The following is a 21,626-nucleotide window of genomic DNA, read 5'->3' as shown; positions in this document are numbered from 1 at the left end:
GAGGGACAAGTACTACTAAAGGACTTTTGAAAAACCCATGTTGAAACCTGTTACTGTAGAAGCTTCCTAAAATATATTCATGTTTGAAAGGAATCTAAGTAGAGTTACCAAATAGGGGAGACAACTAGAGATCTTATGCCACTAAGTCAAACCTCCAGTGCCAGGAATGGGTGATAACTTGTTGAGTTGTTGGCCAAAGGGGCCCCATGGAAACCCCAAAACATCAGAGGCTATTTTCAATGCTACTGATTCCTCTCCATAACCTGATAATAAGGCTCTATAGCTGAAGATAACATTTACTTCTATAGTCAAACATGAAAGGGCTGAGCTAGTACCTAACTAGAAGCTTCATCTTTATTGATTAGCTGTCATGGTACTAGAATGTACTCTGCATGATACTGTAAGAGAAAGGTAATCATCAACATTACCTAGCTACAAAAGCTGTGACTTATGGCACACTAGTTTAATAGTGGCACAAATGTTATGGGAGCAACCAACCACTTTGTGATTCCATGAGATGGAATGCCATATCTATACCACTGAAGTGGCTAAGAACCTCAAATTGATGTGCCATGGGTCTAGGGAAAGCCTACTATTATTATTCTGATAAAGGAATATATCAATAAAATGACTCCTAATGGCATTTGGCTATACAATAGATCAGTGCCTGGCCCAATCCACATGGGAGAAGCTTCTCTTTATATTAGATGGGAATTAGTTAACACAGAGATTCACAAGTGCACAATGTGTATAGAAAGTGACAGACATTGGAGCATTCAGTCCTAAATGGGATGTTTTGATTAAATCCCTCCCCACAAGGCTCATAGAGGTATGAGGAAGAGGAGGAAGAAACATTAAGAGTTAGAGGTGATTGATAACTCCAAGGAAACTGACTTCCAGAAACAATAGGACTGATATCCATACAAATTCATGCAGACTGTGGCAGCACACACAAGGTTAGCACAGGTTCAAGCCAGAAGTTTTCCATGCACTGAGAGGAGGAAGTGGTCCTGGGCTCTCATTTGCTTTGTTTTGACTTTTTTTTTGGGGGGGGTTATTTGTGTTTTGATTGATTTCCATTTTTGTGTTTCCTACTTTTTATTTTTGCTTTCGAAAGAAAGAAAAAACGCACATAAAGCTGGGTGGGTAGTGAGGTGGGGAGGATATAGGAGGAAATGAGAGAGTGGAAAACATGATCAAAATATATTGTATGAAGATTTTTTTCAATTAAAAAAAGAGTTAAAAGAAAAAAGGAAAGGACCATTTAACAAGAGAAATGCCTGGTACAACTCATAATACCCTCCGTTAGATATGCAGGTGATGGTTGTGAGCTTGCCTGAATTAAAACTTTCCAATGGCAGTGATTTTCATTTCTTCAGGTCCATGTCTTGTACTAGTATTTTTAAGATACTGACTTTAGTAACGAGATTAATCATTTCATGTAATTCAATTCCATACATTCATATATTTGATCATATTCACCCACCCCATCCCTCTCAATTAAAAAAAAAATTAAAGATGTGCAGCACCAACACCCGGCACACTCATATTGTTTTATCTGCACTGACGTGAAGGTATCAAATCTGGAACTGGAGTTATAGATAGTTGTGAGCTGCCATGTGGTGCTAGGAATTGAACCCATGTCCTCTGGAGGAGCAGCCAGTGCTTTTAACTGCTGAGCCATTTCTCCAGCCCCCTCTCGACCTCTTATTTTCTTCTTTAAAAATTATAATTCACTGTGTTCAATTCGTGCTGCCCATATATGCATGGATGTGGGGCCACCCACCGAGGCATGGTTGACCAAAGAGGGGCCAATCCTTAAAGGAAACTCACTTTCCCTTTCCCAGCAGCGATCAGCTGTCAATAACTCCTCATAAGCCCCACCCTCCGAAGGGGCATTCATGGGGGGGTACAGCTGTATGACATTTCAATATTTATAAGTTTTTAATTACCTAGATCAAACTAAAGAGCCAGTACTTCAGGGACTCTGTCCTGTTCCTTCCCAGTCAATACCTTTCTCCCCTTAGGAAACCGTCGTTCTTACTCTAATCAATATAAATTAATTTTGAGATACACAGAAAACCTCACATTTCTTGCCTAATATTTATACCCCAGACCTTTTTTTTTTCTTCCTGAGACAAGGTTTCTCTGTATAACACTCCTGGAACTCACTCTGTAGACCAGGCTGGCCTCGAACTCGCAGAGATCCGCCTGCCTCTGCCTCCCGAGTGTGGGATTAAAGGCGAGCGCCACTACCTCCTGGCCTATTGACTGAAGAAATAACATCTGTCAAAATGGTTTGGCATGATAGGCGTGTTTTCCCTTAATAGCACATTACAATATATAACTTTAGAGACAGTTTCTTCTTGTACTAATTAATACAATCTCTTGGGTCACCATTGGGCACATGACTTTCTTTGCTTTGTTTCTCGGAGGCCACTAGATGATTTCTGAAGTCTATGGCAACTCAAAGGCAATGGTTTTGTGGTGATCGAGCAGCACAAAGTCACAAGATATACTGTGATAATATTCATTTCATCAATGGGCCATCCACCCATTCAACGCACTTGTTGAATACCGAGTACCTGGCGCTGCTCCACCTTGGACACTAAGAAGACCCTATTTCTTGATTGGAAGTGAAACACAAGAGTTTTGTCAATGTGTGGTAAGTGCTCCGACTTAGGTAAGCACCAGGAGCACGGAGGAAGGGCGGCTTCCGGAGATGGGGCGGATAGGAGAAGGTGGGTGGGCATTTCCCCAGCAGCTGTTGCCAGCCACCCGACTTTGATCACTTTGCAGCCTGGCAGCAGTGTCGGTCAACCTCATCGTTCCTTAGCAACCGGGGCCAACAGCCAGAAAGCCTTCCTATTGGGCACATACAGCCTGATGGGCAGGCAAGTCGTCCAATCCTAATTCTTAGATTTGGCCAGTTGCCCCGCCTGCTCCCGGTTCGCAGGCAGCGCATGCGCGGGTGGGCCGGGCTGTGTGTGCAGGGCGGTCGCGGAGTCGGAGGAGCCGCTGCTAAGTGTTTGGGCTCGGTGGACACCGCGGTACTTGCTCCTCGCCCCAGCCGCCGCCGCCGAGGGAGCGGCCTCCTATTGTCCTTTTCCGCCGCCAAGGAGCGGAGCTGCTCCGGCTCGGCCCGCGGGGGAGCCCGGGGAGCCGCACGGTGAGAGCGCAACTTAGTTGAGCGAGTTGAGGGAAGTTTGGGCGTCTGAGGAGGGGGCGCGCGCGCAGCCGCCCCTCCCCCTCGGCTGCGCGCGCGACCTGCGGGACTCGGGGGCGCGCGGGCGCGACGCGGGTGGCGGACCCTCCTCCGTAGCATCCGCGGCCCGGGGGTGGGTGGCGCGGCCGCCGAATCCCAACCTCCTCGTCTCCTCGTTCTCCCGCTGCCCGCTTCATTGGCTTTCCTCTGAGGGACGGCTGCTCGTTCGGGCGCGCCGCCCCGACAGTCTGTGACCACGGGAACGAGCTCCCCGGGGCAGCCGAGCCGGGTAAACACTGCGCGCCCCGGCCGCCTTCGGGGGCTTTTCTGCACTTTCTCCCGGGGGGCGCGGCCGACGCTCCGGGAACTGTGCATTCGTCTCCTCAGCCACCTAGCCCTAGTGCAGCCGCTGGCACTTGAAAGCGAGTCGATGCTTTGGTACTAGGACTCTCGAGACGCATAAAAAACTATCGATGGGGAAAACCCTCAATTTTCTTCTGGTTGAGACAGTGTATACCCCTATTCGCACCCCATCTCTTACAACCCAAAGACTGGGTCACATTAAGTTGTTAGATCCTACTGTGAATTCAGGAATTCACAATGAAAATTGGATTGAGCAACATTTTAGTGTTTGGTCTTTGCTTTTCCTCTCTATAATGAAGTTATTTTGAGAGTTCATTGCCCAGTTGATGTGCCTTTTTTGGTTACTACTACCCTCATCCCCTTATCCCCTTTTATTTCCAGAAGTCGCTTACTCTTTTTTTTTTTTTTTTTTTTTTTTTACCTTTGGGTTGCCTGGGTCAGGAGAAGCGCTCCAGTTCTTGAAAGGTCATTCATTGTCTGTAAAGGAGTTCCCAAGAGTTGAGATGACTCAGATAAATCGGTGTCACTTTCGTACACCATTATTTCTTGGGGATTTACAAACTGCGTTAAGCACTTGCCTTCTTCAGTGTTGGGTGGATTCCTTCCACTGCTTTTCGTTGACTTCACGAACTTATGCTATGATGGTAATTCTGTTTTAGTTCCCAAGTGGAGCTAGCTTAAGTATCCTATCATTCATTCTGAAACATAGTGACTGTATCATTTCATGTTAATTTCAGTTGTATCTCATTGGCATCTGTTCTTAAAGTTTTCCTTGAAAAATACTGCAAATGATATTTTGCTTTGTTTTCTATGTGACTAACATGGAGAAGTGTTGCTTGGGTTTTCTGGTTTGTTTGGCTTTTCTTTACTTGAAATCCAACTTTGTTTACCTGACGAAACCAAGGGAAAATAGTCTTAAATCACAGGAATTGGGACTCACAGTCTTTGTGCTTAATTTTCCTTTCCTGGGTGGGTGTGGTGAGGGAAAGAGGTTGGCAGAAGTTGGAAGTTATTAGGGAGTTACATAATGTAAACATAATTGCCTACAAAATCGGGTGACCAGGACACGAGTTGCTTTCCTTCCCTGGACTGTGATAACATGTGACAATATGTGCTGTTGTTTTAGGGTTTCTTAGAGTTTACTTGCTTCACTAAATGGAGACTGTATGTAGTACAAATGGTCTTTCCTAGACTACTTCCTCCTCAAGGACTGTGATGGGTAGTTTTTTACTATGTACTGTCTTTGCTAGAAAAGTCTACGTGGTTGGAATTCAGCTTTCATTTGATTTGGGTGAAGCGATTTTTACTGGCTACTGATAGTGTACACAGGAGAGACTCATTAATTCTTTGGCCTTGTACAAAATGATAATTAGCTTGCACATCTGTGGCGAAATTTAGTTTAGAAGAATTTGCTAAGTCTTCTCTCCTTTTTTGAAATAGGGTCTCACTGTGGAGCCCAGGCTGGTCTTGAACTCACAGAGGTCCGCCTGCCTACAGAGTGATAGAATTAAAGGCCTAGCCTTTTTTTTTTTTGTTTTTTTCCTTCTTCTTTTTTCTTTTTTCTTTTGAGTTATGGTTTGCTTGCCTTACAGTATAACCTGGCTTTGAACTCAAGGCTTCCCTGCCTCAGTTTCTTTATGACTAGATACCAGGTTTGTATCACTTTCTCCACCTTTAAAAACTCTTTAATTTGTTGATTTGTTCTTGAAGATAAGTGGGGTTTAGATGGTACACTGTGGCTTCCAAAAAAAAGAAAAAGATTGCAGTTTAGAAATCTGCCCCCCATACCCTCCTTTGTTGAGACTGTTAAACTGCTGGACAAATTTATTCATAGCTCTTTGAGTTCCTTTATTGTGACATTGGGAGGGAGCACAATTTAGAAGAAATTAACTTTCTTAGTTATGTAAATTTGAGTTCTGATCCTTGCCTTTTCTTTGTCATGTTTTGAAGCCTTGTGCCTCTCACTTAACCTCTGAGCATGTTTTTTTTTTTTTTCCTTGTAAGGGGTAGTAAATGTTACATGCTTATAGGACTGCATGAAGCAGTATAAGGGACTTAGTACACTGTCCAATATTGTGTACTCGGCTGCTTCCTGGTGGTCAGTATGATAATTTTGATGCATTTTACATTACTTTAAAATGTGTTTTTAAAATGTTTTTGGATAGATGATAGCTCAGTTGGTAAAGATACTTGCCACCAAGCCTGATGACCCGAGTTCAGCCTCCAGAACCCCACATAGTAGAAGGAGAAAATCAACTCCTGAAAGTTGTTCTCTGAACTCCACACTCACACTGTGACACGTAACCCCATGCTAAACTCACAAATGAATATAAAATTTTAAAAGATATCATTTGAACAGGATGACAGAAGCTATATGGTTTCATCACCTGTTAGCCTTCTTCTGAGTGGGACTCCAGGTGGCTTTAGGAAAGAATTCTGTACAGCTGTGTATTTTGGTAAATGACAAGAGATGGATTGTTTGCCAGGCAGCAGTGGTGGCACACACCTTTAATCCCAGCACTGGGGAAGCAGAGGCAGGTGGATTTCTGTGAGTTTGAGGCCAGCCTGGTTTACAAAGCTACACAGAGAAACCAGGCACTACCTCGAAAAACAAGCAAACAGAAAACCCCCAAAACAAGAACAACAAAAAGAGAGATGGGTTGTTTTCAGTGCTAGCAATAGTGTGTCTATCTTAGTGTTCTATTGCCATGAAGAGACACCATGATCATGACAACAATTATGAAGGAAAGCATTTGATTAGGGCTTTCCTCCAGTTTCAAAGGTTTAGTCCATTATCATCATTTTGGAAAGCATGCCGACGTATAAATAGATATGGTGCTGGAGAAGTAGCTGAAAGTTCTACATCTGGATCCACAGGCAACATGAAAACAGAGACTCTGGGTTAGACTTTGGCTTCTGAAACCTTAAAGTGCACCTTCTTCCAGCATACTTCCTCCAGCAAGGCCACACCTACCCCAACAAGGCCACTCCTCCTAACCTTTCAATTAGTATCACTCCCTGGTGAGCAAACATTAAAATCTACCAGCCTATGGGGGCCATTCTTATTCAAACCACCACAATGTCTAAGTTACAGTCAGTTTAACTTTTCCTTTTTACCTTGGTCTTGAAAACAGCATGTATGGCTTTATGACATTTCTCAGGTTTGCTCAAGATAGAACTGGACTGGGTGTTAGCAGAATACATAGTTCAGAGACTTAAGCACACGACTCACTTGCCTTTCCAAATGCCACTGTGTACAGAAGGAAGCAGTGATTAAAGTCAGTTGTACCAACTTAGTTTAGAATGCTTAAAATACCAAATGAAGATATGTTTTAGAACTGTTTACCTGATCAAACCTAAAGATTGTGGGTATAAATATCCCTGGGCAAGCTTGGACTTCGATGCTTGCTTCTCTTTAAGTTAATTTTAAGTACACTTGAACAGTCTTGAACTATAGTTATTACTAACAAGGACAAACATCCACATGGAAGTGATTGTCATTTTGTTGTGTGTTCTGTCTCGTTTACTATGTTGGGGGAGAGAGAAGGAAGTTGTTAGTAGGAAGAAGTTTATGTTTCATGCATATGTCCTCAAGTATATAGTTTCTAGTCCATCTTTGTGTTGGTTGGGTCATCATAAGTAGATCAAACCCATTTTCAGCAGTCTTTGCTGGGAGGTTAAACTGGCAGATCCAGTACTGAAATACTGTGATTGAATTCTGTGTTGGGCAATGGGTGTTTTTTTTTTTTTTTTTTTTTTTTTTTTTTTTTTTTTTCCTGCTTGTGTGTTACATCTTCAGAGCCATATCTTGGGGTATGGATGGTAAGTGAAAGAAAGGATGTGAGTTGTTTACTCTTTGTGCCATGATGTAAGCTTCTTGTAGAATTTTAATTCTTTGATCATGAGCTTGCTCTTGATCATAGAATTAGTTCCTGCCTCTCCAAATAATGAATTATTCTTGAAAGGTTAGTAATTAATTAGGGTGGCACACTACAATCGATTCGTCTTTTTAACTTGAGGTGTCAACACAAGGGAAAGTCTTTCCTAGAAGTTAAAGATTGAGTTTTGTCAAACCCCAAGACGATTTTCTCTTTGATCTCTACTAAAAGCACGTGGTGTGGAGCCATGTCCACACATTGCTGTTTTTTGCCTGTCCGATCATCCTCAGACTTAGTATCTTTGCTTATTACTCCTGCCCCACCCTGGTACCAGCACTATGATCCTGTCAGCTCAATGCTACTGTTGTGACAAACACAGGCCAGAAAGCCCCCCACTGTGTGCTGGCTCAGTTTCATTGATAAGCCCCTGGTGTGGGTAAAATGTAAACCCTAGTCCTCAAGGGGAAACTTGCCACTAGCTTTGCGGTCATTTCCCCCTGGAAAGCAGCTAAACTATTTTAAGACGTCCACCCTTCCTCTTGCTTGGTTAAGCTGGCCTGTTTTCATTTTCTGTTTGGTTCTTCTCACATTTTCTTTCATTGAGCATTTATCAAGGAATATTTTTTAAACTAACTTTTGGTTCAGAATGCTTGTTAGATGCAAATAACTGTGGTTGCAGCAGCTGACCAATGCTGACTTGATGTCAGGTGAAACAACGGTAAATATCTAACAGTGTCGGAATATTTAAAACAGAGTAGGTCAGTGTAGCTGCTGTTGTTTACTGTCATTTTCATACTTAAAATTTAAAATTAGTGTATTCAGTTTTCTTCTGTGCTCAGTGCACTTTATTTTACCTATGTACAGGGAGGGCGTTGGGAGACCAACAAACAATCCTGAGAATGAAATTATTTAGGGTAAGGAAAAGTTCCTAAAGTAACTTGGCACTGGCCATGTAGCAAGCCAGTATGCCTTTATGTGAAGTTGAGTTGATTATGATGACTCAGGGGTCAGGCTTTTCCGTATCATTAATACTGTCACATGAAAATTTCAAGTACTTTTGATTTTGGTTTTTCGAGACAGGGTTTCTCTGTGGCTTTGGAGGCTGTCCTGGATCTTATAAACCAGGCTGGTCTCGAACTCACAGAGATCCTCCTGCCTCTGCCTCCGAGTACATTTTAAACACAAACCAAGTTTGTTGCAGTATTACTGAATACAATAAAGCACACCCATTTTAAGTGAGTTTTGATAAAGTGTACTTGCCTGTAACTCAGCAGGGTCAAAACAACATTTCTACCATTTTCGGAATCGATATGCCTGCTACCTTCTTGGCCAGTCTCTTTAATGCTCATCCCCTCCCTACTCTACCATAGGCAACCCCTAGGGTACTCTTTTTTTTTTTTTTTTTTTTTTTTATGCTGTAGTATTGTCTTTGCTGTCCTGCTGCCTGTTTTTAGTGAGTTACAGCCATACCCATATTGTCTATGACTGCTTTGGAGCTATAGTTGCAGCTTAGACTGGTTAACAGACTTCTACACAAGTAGTTTGTTTAACTTTGATCATACCTAACAAAATCCAGTTATTTACAGTGAATGTGAACAATACTATATATATATTTTAACATATATTTGATGTTCTATTAGCATTCATTTGAAAAAATATCAAGGGGCTGGATAATAGCTCAGTAGGTAAAATGCTTACTGTGGCACTAGGCATGACACCATGTGTCTGAGGCTGGTGGGTGGAGACAGGAGGATGCCTGAGGTTTCCTAGCCAGCTAGTCTAGCCAGTCTGTGAGTTCCATGTTCTCTGAGTGACTATCTCAAAGACTAAGGTGGAGAGTGATAAGAGGAAGGCAACTAACACCCATCTGTTCTCCATAGGTACATGTACTAGCATGAGGTCTTGCATAGAAATGTACATACCACACACAGGTGTGAGCTAGGGAAAAATCAAGCTTCACTCAGTACATTGTTACTGTGTGTAGTCTCCCATTTTTTTTCATTAAAAAATATATCCTTTCCATTTATTCAAATTCACTGACTTTAGTGTATAATGTCTTACAAATTTTGACAAATGTGTATATTGGTCTAACCACTGCTTGAATTAGAATAATTCTGTTGCTGTCGTTTTCTTGCCCCACCAGGTCCTGATACCACTTCAGCCCCAAATAAACACAATTAAGACTTTTATTAATTATTAAACAGTTGGCCAATAGATAGGGCTTCTTACTGGCTAGCTCTTTCTTAATTATTAACCTGTAACTACTAATCTATGTATTTCTACACAGCCTTGTCTTACCTAGTCTCTACATGGTGTCTCTTCACGAGCCCCCTGCTTCTCCCTAGCATTCTCTTTGTGTCCAAGCCCCACCTATCTTCCTTCCTCTATTGGCCAAAAGTATTTTATTCATCAACCAATAAAAGAAACATAAAGACAGAAGGGCATCTCCCATCATAATTTCTTTGTCCTTCCGGATTGGGGGGAATCCTTTTGTAGTCATCCAGTTTTTTACTCCTAAATCTCAGAAACTATTAATCTCTTTTCTGTCTTTATGTGTTGTTTGTTTATTTGTTTGCTGTTTGTTTGTTTTGTAGTTGTTGATCCCTTTTAGGAATATTTAGGTCTAGGAATGTAGGTCAATTGGTGTATGTCTAATATGTACAAAAATCTAGCCTCAATCCTTTGTAACAGATAACACTGAATATGGTGGTAAATGTTTATAATCCCCACACTTGGGTTGGGGTGAGGGGGTGGAGAAAAGAAAATCACATGTTTGAGGTCATCTTTTTCTACATAGAGAGTTCAAGGCTAGCCTGGACTATATGAGTCCTGTCTCAAGCCAAAGTATGTGTGTGTGTTGGGGGGTGTGTCATAAAAATGGAATTATATAGAATAACTTTTTTGTATGCTTAGTAATGCTGTCTTAATGTGATTGTTTTCCATTCCTTGGTGATATGTATGTTCAAAACTGTCCACTCTAAAAATTGATTATATGTATATTGGTAATTCTTATTTGAAAATATTATCTTCAAATATGTTGCTTATGCTTTTATACTTTCCTTCCACTCACCTCCTACGGTCTTGTGTGTTGCAGGTTGGCCTGAAACTCTGTAGTTGAGGATGCCTTTGCACTTCTGATCCTCCTGCCTCTACTTCCTGGGCGCTGTGTGCCACTACATTGGGTTTATGTGGTGCTGGGGATTAAACCCTGGGTCTCTTGTATCCTACCAACTTGAGCTGTGTTGCTTCAGTTTTTTTTTTTTTATTATTATTAATAAAAGTGTGCTAAAGAACAGACCTTAGATATAGGTGAGCCACCCTACTTACCACTGAGCAATATGGTTCCAAATGTGTGGTTTTGGTTTTTGAAGCACTGGAATCCGTCCTAGGGCCTTTTACATGTAGACAAGGGCTCTGCTATTGAGCTGACTATATAGGTCTAGTCAGCAGCTATTTTAATTTTTTTGATTGACATTGGATTGAATCTTAAGGGATAACTGCCATCATTAAGATATTGAGCTGTGAATGTGGCACATCTGCTTACCTAGATCTTTGTTTATTATTAGTGGTGTACTTTTCAGCAGTTGAATCCTGCATGTTTTGTAAAGCTTTATTTATACAGCCCATGGTTTCCATATATGTGGTTTCAGGATCCATGATTTCATTTGGCAGTATCAGTAAGCAGGATGAGGATGGTACAGTAAGATATTTTGAGGGAGAAGAGACCAGGTGTGCAGGTTCAGTGGTTTTTTTTTTTTTTTTTTTTTTTTTTTTTTTTTTTTTTTGTCGTCTTGACACAAGCTAGAAGAGGTGAAATCATCTTTGAAGTATTTCCTCAGGTTTGGCATGCAGAAGCTGTGGTCCCCAGTAGCTATGCTTGCTCTCATGCTTGGTAATATGCAAGAGTCTCCCAAGTAGGGCTGATATAACAGCATGTACACTGCAGTTTTGAGAGGCCCTTGGTGAGAAGCTGTGGCTTGGGACCATGTAGCAGAATCCAAGTCCCTGAAGACACCAGGAGAGGCTATTGGTAAAGATGAAGCCTCAGTTTGAGTGGATTAACTACCCCCCCCCCCCCAGGACAGCGACAGATGTGGAGCTGGCCTGAGCTTCTGAGACCAAGTGTGTTTCAAATGGCAGAGTCAGAGAAGTAAACTGCCTGAGCCTCTGGAGCCCAGATCAGGTTCCCAGGTGTTAGACACTGGGCCATTTTACACTGTTGGAATTTTGTTTTGCTTAAGCATGGTTGTAAATGTGCCCTGGTTCTTCCCTCTTTGAATAAGACAGTTTATAACTTGTTTATCATTTTTATAAGATCCTGCAGTTGAGAGAATTTTGAATTTTATAATGTGAAATTAATGGAAACTTGAGATAATGAGCTGCTGGATTGTTTGAATTTGAACTATATCAATTTCAGCATTGGTGTTTAGATTTCTTCTTCTTTTTTTTTTTTTCCCATCTAATGGCTGTGATGGACGTTTGAGAGACTTTTTGTAAATGTGACATTTTCTTTTGTTTTTTCGAGACAGGGTTTCTCTGTGTAGCTTTGGAGCCTGTCCTGGAACTGGCTTTGTAGACCAGGCTGGCCTCGAACTCACAGAGATCTGCCTGCCTCTGCCTCCTGAGTGCTGCGATTAAAGGCGTGAACCTCTACCGCCAGGCAGATGTGACATTTTCTGTATCCTTGGGTCACTTAAAAAATTCAAAATGATTTGAGTGCTGCCTCTGTAGAAGAACATCTCCTTGTCTGGCCACTGAGTTTTGTCCTGTCTTAAAGCAGATGCTTTGCTGAAGTGGCCTGTGGCATTGAATGGAAGTAATTTGTTACTTTTGACAAGCTGAAGAGATTTTTAAAATGTCCCCTTAGATTCCCTCATCAGAATGGCTAGATTCTGAACACAAACAACTCTCTTCTGCAAGAGACTTTGTCATTGTCCGGTTACTTAGGAAAACGCTGTGGGAACAAGGGTTGAAAAGTAGATTGTGAATGTTTATTTGGTCACATGAGTGTAAATGTTTATCTGGTCAGAAGAAGCTTTAGAGAGGCCTGGTTCAGGTACTTTCTCTTTTTGAGGATTAAAGGTCAGTGGATAGGAGTGGCCAAAGCTTTGGTCTGGGCCTTCCTTTCAAAATGGTTCTGCATATGTGCTCAGAGTATAGGTTAATCTGGAGAGCTCTTTCAAGGATGATTGCCAGTGTTTTCTAAACAGGTCAGTAAAGGGAAGGAGGAACATGTATGTCTCTTATGTGTTCATTTACTTAAGCTTAATTCTCTATAGATTTATTTTTCTTCTCCCAAGTAAATAAACTATGACTTTCATCTAGGACTTATGATATGCTCTAGTTTTATTGTTTATGCTGTAAGCCACATTTTTTCATCCTGATATAATTATATCCAAAGGAGTCAGCTTAAAATTCCAGCTTGTACTTGGTATAGGAAATCATTGTGGTCTGCTCTCAAAGTTTTCCTGGAATTCTTAAAAACATGCTAGGCTTTCATGTTTGTGCCTGGAAAGTAGCAAGAGCTTGCCAGTAGTTTATTTTTCCTCACATGCAGTGACCGTTGTGGATGGGAGCCAATAATTAACGTTCACATGCTTCACATCTTCAAAGTGTTTTACAAACATTTAATTAGTTCATGCTTAACTTACATGCTAGAAGTTGGAAAACCAGTTTTTAAGGTTCATTTTAGCACCACTGAAGTGTTAGGAGGTAAGGGAGAAAAATAAGGTGAAGATAGCTTTCCTTGCTTCCTTAGTGTTTGGTCCAGCATGCCTTTTGAGCCGTGTAACTTCTGGTTGATGCAAGAATGGAATTATATAGACTTGGTGGGGGGGGGGCATTGGGTAGAATGGTTGGGAAGACATGGATAATTTGCTTTCAACTCAACTTCTTTACTGTAAGCCTAAGTGGGAATTGTCCCAATTCATCTCTGTGAGCATTTTGAAGGGTAGGTTGTGACTGGAGCAGACTCTGGAGAATTAGAGTACATGCTAATACATGAGAATTTGGAGAGGGATCACCTCTGCTAGTTACCTCACTACAATTTGTCTCTTGATTCTGCTTTCCCAATAAAGTGCCTTTTACTTGGCTGGGTTGTGTAGTGGAAGGAGACATTGATCTTAGATTGCTGTTTTCCTGTCACATTAGTGGTGTGACCTTGTGTAGCCAGTGCTTTTCTTCTGCTCTTATGTTACTTTGTTTTATTTTGAGACAAGTTGTCACTTTGTAGCTTGCGGGGAGCTCACTTATATAGTCTAGGCTGCACTGGAACTCCATGTAGTCCTCCGCTTTGAGAGTACAGTACTGGTATTTAGGTGTGAGCTGCCACACCCAGTTGTGAAATTGTATTTGTCTATGACTCAGGTTTTAATAGTGAAAAAGCTTATTGTTTTTCTATATGACACTTGACTATATCAGATTGCATTTCCATGGTTGGCAAGTGAGACACAGGATAACACTTCTCTTTGATTCTCTGGAGAGTATCATTCATCTGTCTTTTGGAGGATTCAGTTTCTTAGGGATTCTATGTAGATGAGGATACCAGTGATGCTCAGGAGTAAAGAACATTTAACCAAGTTTTGTAGTAAGTCCTTGCTCAAGGTGTTTGCTGGTTTCCTTCTAATTTTGTTTGCAGCACTTGATTGCATGCTTGTTCATTATTAAGGAGCGGGTCTGTTTGAGGGATAGGTGTGTATGTTCACATGGAATACTACCATTGGATGTCAAAGCTCTGCTTCATAGTCAGGATCCATCTGGAAGAGAGAAATATGGTAGACTTATGACAAACACAAGGTAAAGCTTTATTTTTTATTAGAAGTAAATAAAAAGAATAAAAGTTCTGCTGTTGACACCATCCATTTTACTGCTGCAGCTAACATGGTGTGTCAGTATCTTATTTTGTAATAGGAAAAAAATGTTAGAGAAACTGCCTCCAAAATCTACTTCCAGGCACATGATTTTCTTTTAGCAAGCACACCATCTTGCTTTTGTGATTCACCTTTTGTTTAGTCCTAAAGAGGTGGCCAGAGGAGGATATAGAACTTAGGTTCTTGGACAAGAAATGGGACAGAGAATGATTCATATTTTTGATTATTAGTGTAAGTTTTGGTGACTTCCTGCCTTGTTTGGAATAGATAACTTTAACTGCTATTACTACACTTTAAAATATACTGCCTTTGCAGTAACTACTGTGTCTAATTGGTTTCCTAAGGCCAGGGCATCCTTTTGGTCATTGTTTATAGCCTTAGCATTCAGAGGAACCTGAATCTTAGTCTGGATAATTTTGTCAGGGAAACTTTAGTACCTGACAGTAGAAAGGAGAAAAATCCTGAGAGCTTGACATGCATATTTAATTAAAATCTTATTTATATTATTTAATTAAAATGAATGTGGATCTTTTCTTCTTGGTGCAGGATAAGCATGGCCGTAGGGCCAGGAAGATAGCTCACCTGGTAAAAGTGCATGATGTGCAGGCTTTTTTTGAGTTCAGATCTTGGAACCCATGTGATAGATAGTTCAGTGTAGCTGTAGGTGTTTGTAATCTTAGTGACTGGCTCTACAGCCAGATGGGAGAGCCTCCTGCCCACTGCCTGCATGCAGTTGATCTGGAATAGGTGATGGATGCAGTTTGAGATTCTGCCTAAAACAAGTTGTCTATCAGTTATTATATTTTTTAAGTTTGTTTTTATTTTCTTAGTGTGTGTGTGCATGTGTGAGTGCACATGCATACATGTGTGCCACAGTGTGCTTGAGGAGGTCAGAGGACAATTTGTGGGAGTCTGTTTTCTCTACCATATGGGTTCTAGGGATTAAGGTTTGATGGCAAACACCTCAACCTGCTGAGTCACAAGGCTAGCCCTATTTTTTAATACTTACTTTTATTTTTTATTTAATCTTTATTTATTTCAGTGCATGCTTGCCATGGTGCATATGTGGTGATCAGGGGGCAACTTGAGGGAGGGACTCAGCTTTTTCTTACCTAGGTACTGTGGAGCAGACTCAGGTTGTCGGGTTTGGTGGCAATCACTGTTACTTGCTGGGACTTCTTGCCAGCCCAAACTTTTATTCTTCTTATTTTATTTAAAAACATTTAAAGATTTATTTCATATTGTTTGCATGAGTGTTTTGCTTACATTTATGCATGCATTCCCCGTGAGTGCCTGGTGCCCACAGAAACCAAAAGATGGCATCAGATTCTCTGGGACTGGAGTTAGGGGAGAAAGTAAGCTACCATATGGGTGCTGGGGATTGAATCTTGGTTCTCTGCAAGAGCAGTGTGTGCTGTTAACCCATGATTCAATCTCTCCAGTTCCCAAATAACAAAGGAGACCTTAGAGTCAGTTTCTTACAGAGTAGTTTTAGCTGACCTGGAACTCACTGTGTAGACCAAGTTGGCCTTAAACTCTAGAGACTTGAGCACATCAGTTTCCCAGGTACTGGGATTAAAAGTATAGTTTTTTAATTTTATTTCTTTATTTAGTAATTTATTTTGAGACAGAACTCAGTATATAGCTTTTCCTGGCCTGAGCTCATTATGTAAACCAGGCTGACTGAGTACTAGGATTAAAAGTGTGTGCCACCACATTTGGTTTAAAAATTAATTTTAATTTTATTGTTTGTGTGTTTGGATGTTTTGCCTATATATATGTCTGTGCACCACTTGCACAGGGTTGAGAAGAGGCTATCAGATGTCCTGCTCTGGAGTTACAGACACTTGTGAGCCACCATATAGGCTCTGGGGATTGAACCCAGGTTCTCTGGAAGAGCAGCCAGTACTCTTAACCACTGAGCCATTGTTCCAACCCCAGTTTTATTGATTTTTCAATAGTGAGTTTTAAATAGTATCTTACAGTAATACATAGTACTATACAACCTGAAGCATCTTTAAAAAAAAAAAAAGATGAGAGCTGCATAGCCCATTTTCCTTTTCAACAGCAGTTACGTAAATAAGGCCATATCCTTTATTAAGCACCTTTGTATGAAATCAGAGGTGTCTGTCAAGTCAGACATGAAAAGTTAATAAAGTTGCACAACTTACTGATCTGAGCAGTTTTTAGGTTCTCCCTATGTTAGACTTTTTTTCTTCTTCAGTTGACTGTTTCTTTTAAATACCAGCACAAGAATGTTTTGATTTATATACAATTATCTTTGGTTTTATGTTAGTCTTTTTTTTTTCCACCTCTCCACATAAGATATAGTTATCTTTTTTCCTTTGGGAATTATTTTTCTTCATATAGTGCATTCCCACTTAGATTTTTGTGAGGAAAATATCTTTATTTTATTTTTTAAAAAGGTAACTGAATACCTTAAGTTTTGTGCTTCATAATTTGGATAGTTTGTGTAAAAATGTTGATTATTTTCATGTTTTTAGGTTCATGACATCATGTTAAAAAGCTTCACTTGAAGCCTCAAGAATGACAGACAGACTGTTTCTCACACCCCTGTTGGTACACATTATATCCAAGCTCATGTGAAATGCCACAGTCCTCTGCCCTGACCATGATAAAGTAGTACTTAGTCCTTTACCCAAAGTGCTGTTCATGTGAAGCTGACCACTTGAATAGTTAGCTCCATAGGGTATGCACCCTTAAAGGAGATCTTTCCTTTTTGAATCCAAATAAAAGTAACGATTCCTCTGTGAGATGCCTCAGGACCCAAATGAGTCCAGAAAAAAAATGGTATTCTTCCCCTCAGCTTGATGCCTGTTGAAATGAGCAGGGGCAAGTTCAGTAAAACAACAGCTGCATGATTTTGATTCTTCACCTCATTGTGATAAAAATGAAAACAGTGGAATGCTAAGCCCAGTACAAGTGTTGTGCAAGACGAATTTGAATGCTGACAACTCTCAAGAGGTCTGGCTTTAGAACCCCAGTATGCTTCAGTCTAAGAGGAATTGAGGTAGTTACATAGTTACCTGAAAAAGGTATCCATTGTGAGCTATGATTTTGGTGGAGCCTTGTTTAACTTTGACTTTGCCAGTTGACTCATTTTTATGGGTCATTTTCCACTTTATGATCTCTTAAGCTAGAGTCTTCAGATAGTTCTTCTGCCTCACGAAAGATGTTGGGCTTTCATCACTCCAGTAATGTGCAGTTCATCAAAAAATTCACCCAGGAATAAATGACATTATCTAGAGGAATTTTTTTAGTGCAATTTGTTGTTTCTCTTTCCAAACTTTAAAATTGGTAGTGTGTGGTTGTATGTATACCTATGTACCTGTATGTAAACCATATGTGTGACGTATGCACTTGGAGATAACAGGTCATAAAATGTGTTATGAACATGGGTTTATACACTATTAACTGCATGACATAATTACGTTAATGGCTATATGCTATTTCATTACTTGGACTTTGATTTATTCTTAGGTCACTAATTATCTTTTTTGAATATTTATGTTGTATTTCTCTGTTCTCCCTTGTTCCCTGTTGCTCCCTTCTTCCTTTCTGCTACTAACTGACATTGCTCTGGGCAAATTCTGTACACACATATCTGTGCATCCTTGTTTATGTCCTCTCCCAGAAACAGAATCGCTAGCACAGGGGGTTCACATGTCAGCAGCTGTCGATAGATAGTGCCGAGTTGTCTGTAGAAAGCATCTGTCATTCACACTCACTGGTAGTCATGAGTATCTACTTCGCATTCTTTCATAATCCTTAGAAAGCAAGTTTGCATTTTTGCTATGTGATTTTTTTTGGGAGTCTTGGTGTTTATCCTAGGCTGACCTTTAACTCAGTGATCCTTTTGCTTTATCCTCCCCTGTGCTTGGTTTATAGATGTGTACTACCATGCCCATCTCTAAATAGAAAACTTTCAATGTTTTAAATACCATAAAATTACTAGATTAGGGACTGGAGAGATGGCTCAGAGGTTAAGAGCACTGACTGCTCTTCCAGAGGCCCTGAGTTCAATTCCCAGCAACCACATGGTGGCTCACAACCATCCCTTATGAGATCTGGTACCCTCTTCTGGTGTGCAGATATACATGGAAGCAGAGTGTTGGATACATAATAAATAAATAAAATCTTAAAAAAATTACTAGATTATTGGTAGTCAGTAGTAAGTGAAAAGATCCTGTGCTTTTGTTTGTCTTTTGCTTTTAAATATTGTTCATTTTAGTTTGTACAGAATAAATTAATTTTTAGATTTAATCTATAAATTTCTACCTATATTTTAAAAATTGAAAACAAAAAACAAAGAACAAAAAACCCCAAACATATAAAATACATGTGGCCCGAGAACGGGACTGGAAAAGTTCCTTTACTAAGAATGGTTATGGCTCTTGCAGAGAACCTAGGCTTGGTTCCTTAGAACCCACATAATGGATGTCTCACAACCATCTGTAACTCCAGTTCTAGGGGATCAATGGTCTCTAAAGGTACTAGGCATGCACATGATACACATATAGATATGTAGGCAAAACATTCACATGCAAATATTAAATCTTTTTTAAAAATTACATTTTTATTCATTTTGAATGCATTTGTGAGCACCTATTGTGCCTACCTCTGCCTGAGTGATGGGATTAAAGGTATGTGCTGCTGTGCCTGACTCTCTTTGTTTCTGTGGGTATATAGCACATCCTTAGTGAAGGGACAATGGCTGAAATTACCGTGGTATTATGTATTTTTATGATGGTGACTTATTCTTTCTCTCCCTCTCTTTGTGCCCTTGGATTGGGTATTCACTTTTGAGTTCTAGCTTGTTTGTGTGTAAAGTGGGAAAAGCAACCCCCCACTCTGTACACAACGCTGGTTGCTGGGCATATGATATGCTTAGTAAATTTTTCATCTGCAGTTTTTGGGAAGATTTAGTGTAGAAGATGGTGTAAAGGATTAGAAGGTAGAAAAGATGGTACTGTGCAGCAGGCATGGACCACTGAAGTTCCCATTTCTATTAAACAATTCTATACCCATGTTTGTGTTTTTATGTTGGGAGGTACAAAGTATCTAATAGCTTGTTGGCAACTTTGCTTTTTAATTTTAATTTTTAAAAAGATTTTATTTATTTATTATGTATACAACATTCTGCTTCCATATATATTTGCACACCAGAAGAAGGTACCAAATCTCATTACAGATGGTTGTGAGCCACCATGTGGTTGCTGGGAATTGAACTCAGGACCTCACCTCTGAGCCATTTCTCCAGCCCTTAATTTTAATTTTTTAAATGTCATTAGTTTGCATATTATTTTCTATAAGCAGATATAGATACTTTGTAGGGAAAATAGGGTAGAATGGAGCTAATTTAATGGTTTCTAGAAGCAGACATATTTTATGAATGATGCATGAACATTTGAAATTGCTCATTTTGTGTTAGGTTTTTGAAAGAACCCAAGAACAGTGAGTGCATAGCCCCAGGTCACAGAGAACCTATTGGAGAAGAAAAAAAAAAATGTGTTTTTTTTTTTTTTGTTGTTTTTTTTTTTTTCTTTTGAGACAGGGTTTCACTGTACCTTTGGGGCCTGTCCTGGAAATCACTTTGTAGACCAGGCTGGCCTCGAACTCAAAGAGATCTGATTGCCTCTGCCTCTAGAGTGCTGGGATTAAAGGTATATGCCGCCATAGCCCGGCTAAAAAAAAGTTTTATGTAAATCCTAAGCACATGTATATAAGCTTGTGGAAGAACATGTCTGCACAGAGTGAGTGTGTGCCAGGACATTAAAATGGAAGAGTTTTGGATGTATCAATAGAGATAGAAAGTTATGGTATAATGATGATCTGGGCCTGACTTTGTGGCGTCTGAATTCTGAGGCCCACTGGTAATTGATGAGGGATTGCAGTGGATCTGCAACATGACTGGGTTTTGTTAGGCATGAGTACAAAAAAGAAGGAATGGCCTTGAAGCTATGCAGTGTGAGCAAAGAACAAACATCAGAAAACTTGGTGTGAGCAATGAGGTGTGCTTGAGATACTTGGTTTGGTTAGGATGTGGACACAGAATTAGTCCAACAAGTCAAACTGGGGTGAGTGTAGTGTTTTACACCTGTGTTGGAGAATTTAGTTTGTCCTTCTGAACAAAAGGGAAGGCATCTCATTTAGGGAGGATTATGGGTAGTGACAGCTGGGGAAAATGAAGCACTGCCTTTGAGGGACATTCAGAGTCCATTGTATTAGTTTAGGACAGGGATTACCAGAGCCAGAATGCAGGCAAGATGAAAGAGAGTCAGATCTACTGGGTATTTAGAGAGTCAGATGGGTGAAACTTGGTGAGTAGATGGAGGGAAGTAAAAATAGATGATTGTTCACAGGGGAAGCTTCTAGGAGCAGTTTTCTGTTGAGCAGTAGCATACTGGGGTATAATTCATTTTGGCATGGGTTTGGCTCTCCTTGAAAGAGGAAACGTTGGAGTTACATTTAGATTACCTCTTCCTAAGTAGTTCTTGTTCTTGACTATCTGGAAAAGCTCCTGCTTTTATATAACTAAGCTACCTGAATAGTATCTTAGTTGGTATTTAAAAAAAATGAAAAAAAATTAGTTGTGGTAAAATATATAGAGCATAGAAACTATTTTAAGCATTTTTTTCTCTTTTAAAAAGCCTTAAAAATGATTTGTGTTTGTATGAGTGTAAACCATGTGTAGGTACCTGTGGAGAACAGAAGAGGACATAAGGGCCATTGGAACCAGAGTTACAGGTGACTATGAGCCACCTGATGTGGGTGTTGGGAACTAAACTTTAGTCCTCTGGAAGAGCAGTAAGCACCATCTCTCCAGCCTTATTTTTGCTCTTTTTTAGTGTGGAGTTTAATAGCATTAGTTAGACTTATGTTGTTGTGTACCTGTAACCACTGTTTGTAAGTTTTCATCCTGCAGAACTAAAACTACCCTTTAAACTATAAATTCCTGCTTTTATCCTCCAACCACTGGCAAATAGCAATACGTTATTATGTCTCTATTTTTCTACTGTTGATGCTTCATATCAATAGTATCTAGAATTTGTCTTCTTGTAATGGACTTAATACCTTGCATGATGTCTTTAAAGTTCATTTATGCTGTATGTATGTGTCAGAATTTACTTCTTTTATAGGCAGAATTACATTCCATAGTGCATAATACACTAGGTTTGCTTCTACCTGTTGGCTGTTTTGAGTAAGCTGTTTGAGCATGGGTGTGCAAAAGCTCTTTAAGCCCTTGCTTTCAATTCTTAGGAGAATACGCCCACAATACTTCAATTGTCA

General features: G+C 40.2%; 1 protein-coding gene across 1 annotated transcript in view; it reads left to right on the top strand.

Moving 5' to 3' along the window:
* Positions 1-2,979: 2,979 nt before the first annotated feature.
* The window catches only part of Akap13 (A-kinase anchoring protein 13), a 285,104-nt gene continuing 266,457 nt past the window's right edge, over positions 2,980-21,626 (top strand). Inside the window, exon 1 of the mRNA XM_027408158.2 lies at positions 2,980-3,169. The gene's annotated coding sequence lies outside the window, so the exon portion shown is untranslated. The remainder of the gene's footprint in view (positions 3,170-21,626) is intronic.

This window comes from Cricetulus griseus, chromosome 3 (assembly GCF_003668045.3).
Source record: "Cricetulus griseus strain 17A/GY chromosome 3, alternate assembly CriGri-PICRH-1.0, whole genome shotgun sequence".
NCBI classification, from domain to species: Eukaryota; Metazoa; Chordata; class Mammalia; order Rodentia; family Cricetidae; genus Cricetulus; species Cricetulus griseus.
This window is presented reverse-complemented; position numbering and strand designations above follow the sequence as displayed.